At 37.5% G+C, this 2,679-nt stretch overlaps 1 pseudogene; it reads left to right on the top strand.

Moving 5' to 3' along the window:
• The first annotated feature begins 422 nt into the window (after positions 1–422).
• LOC118722066 lies at positions 423–743 on the top strand (annotated as a pseudogene).
• The last annotated feature ends 1,936 nt before the right edge of the window (positions 744–2,679 follow it).

Here is a 2,679-nt window from a genome sequence, read left to right as displayed (position 1 = left end):
TTAAATTTTATTGGGATGACATTGGTCAACATGAACATATAGGCTTCATGTGAGGATTTCTAAGTTACAAAATCTGTATATAGCACCATGTATCCATCACCCAAAGTCAAATCTCCTGTCACCTCACATTAGGACCACTTTCTTCCCCCACAACCCGGCAACTACCAGGAACACAATACTTTATATTACAAATGGGAAACTAGTTATAATCACATCAAGTTATTAATGTATTTTTTAAAATAAATTTAAAGAAAAATTAATGACAGTCCTTCTCAAACTCTTCCAAAAAATTAAAGAGGAAGGAACATTTTTATACTCACTTTATAAGGCCAGCATTACCCTGATGTCAAAGCCAGACAAACATCACAACAAAAGAAAACTGATATAGACACAAAAATCCTCAACAAGAGCTTACAGGCACTATGGTGGCCTTTAAACACATCCTAAAGTAGCTCTAGAAGCTGAAAGACATCACAGAGATTACATGATCAAGCAGAAAAAGAAAAAAGGACAAAGACAAGCCAAAACTCTTGGAAGCATGGGGATGAGCAAAGAGAATGAGAAGAAGAGGCATGGCCTGGACAGGCAGACTCCAGCCCAGGAGGCCTTTGAGAAGAGGCAAGACAAGCAGTAAATGGAAATGATCCTGAAGATCCCATAAGCAAAGAGTGGACAACTTCAACAGATGACTGGACACACTCATGAAACACTATGACATTCGCAAAGGCAGCTGGACAAAGTAGCCTCTCCACCTGGAGTATGGAGTGGCACCAAGGGGAAATGAGACGCCAGATTTGGGTTATGTTTGATACCTTTGGTATTTTCTAGAAACATTCTTTTACACACACCCTTGAGTTTTCTGCTGAGATAGTGCTTTTCAAAGCAGTGTGCCCTCATTCTGGAACTTGATTAAAGTAAGACTATCATTTTACTCTATTTTAGCTTCTCAGTAGCATATTAAAATCCATATAAAACTTTTTTAGTTTGGACTACAAATTATTGAGAGTTTACCTAGAGATTAAGGTTATTTCTATGTAAATACCATGGAAGTGTTTTATACCCAAGTTGCATCTAACTCATTTTGACAACCATTCAGCTATCTTTCCTGGATGAAACTTCCTCCAGAGGAGAAGCCCCAATGTGCAGATCCCCTTGGGGCCTTGCATAGGCTGCCTTTCCAAGCTCCCTCTAGCTTGGGCTTATGCTGTTCTATCTAGGGCTTGTGGAAGCCACTTTCAGCTTTGTGGCCTTCAGACTGACACCTGGCCAGGAAGAATAATCACCCAAGGCAAGGATGGAATGAATGCCTTGCCCCTTTCTGAGCTGAGCTGGTGATTGGCATGAAGCCTGCTCTTTCAATATCCCCATTCCACACATGTCAAGTGGGTGTTGCTATGGCAGACTTTGCCAGATAAGCACCACATTCTTTGTAATGGAACCCAGACATTGCCTGCCTCACTAGCAACACCCCTGGGCTCTAGGTAGTTCCCTGATGTTTATTCAGAATTGACACATACATGGAACATGTTTGGTATTCCTGGCCTTAGGACACCTCAGGGTCTTGGGACCAGGACAGAACCCCAGCACAGACAGAATTGGTGCAATCCAAGAGGAGGACCTAGGTTCCAGTGCTGGAGAGTCAGGGTCTTGAGGCTCTGTGTGTCCCCACCACATGAGGATCAGACTGCATATGCTACTGGGGAAAATGGGCTCTGTTGACATAGATCTAAAAAACAAAAAATTCAGAGGAGAAAAATCTAAGTGTTGGGTTTATGGGTATCATATGTTAACCGCAAAATAAAGCAAAATCAGTTATTAAAAAAATCATCAATAAAATAGTAGCAAACCAAATCTAACAGCACATTAAAAGTTATATAAACCAAGACCAAGTGAGATTTGTTCATGGGCTTCAAGGATGTTTCAACACATAAAAATCAGTTAATGTGATTCACCACAGCAATAGAATAAAGGATGAAAATCACATAATCACCTCAATAGATGCAGACAAAGTAATTGACAAAATTCAATACCCTTTCATGATAAAAACTCTCAACAAAGGTGAGAAGGAATGTACCTCAACATAATAAATACTATATGTGACAAGCCCACAGCTAATATTCTACTCAATTGTGAAAAGTTGAAATCTTTACTTCTAAAATCAGGAGTAAGGCAAGAATCTTCACTCTTACTATTGTAGGTAGTACTGGAAGTCTTAGCTAGAGAGATTAGGCAAGAAAAAGAAATAAAAGGCATACAAATAACAGAAGACAAACTTAAATTTTCTGCCTTTGTAGATGACATGATCTTACATATAGAAAATCCTAAAGACTTCATAAAAGTTGGTAGAACAAATAAACAAATTAAGTAAAGTTGCCAAATATAAAATCAACACTAAAAAAATCAGTTGCATTACTATACACTAATAATGAACTATCTGAAAGAAAATTAGAAAAATTATCCCTTTTACAATAGCACCAAAAAGAATAAAATACTTAGGGATAACTTAACTAAGGTGATTAAAAAAACTATAATACATTCATGAAAGAAGTTAAGACACAGCTAGTAGAAGGACATTAATATTGTTAAAATGTCCATACTACCAAAGTGATCTATAGTTTTAATGTAATCACTATCAAAATCCCAAAGTTATTTTTTGCAGAAATAAGAAAAACAATAAAA

This window comes from Pipistrellus kuhlii, unplaced genomic scaffold, assembly GCF_014108245.1.
Source record: "Pipistrellus kuhlii isolate mPipKuh1 unplaced genomic scaffold, mPipKuh1.p scaffold_m20_p_19, whole genome shotgun sequence".
Taxonomy (NCBI): Eukaryota; Metazoa; Chordata; class Mammalia; order Chiroptera; family Vespertilionidae; genus Pipistrellus; species Pipistrellus kuhlii.
This window is presented reverse-complemented; position numbering and strand designations above follow the sequence as displayed.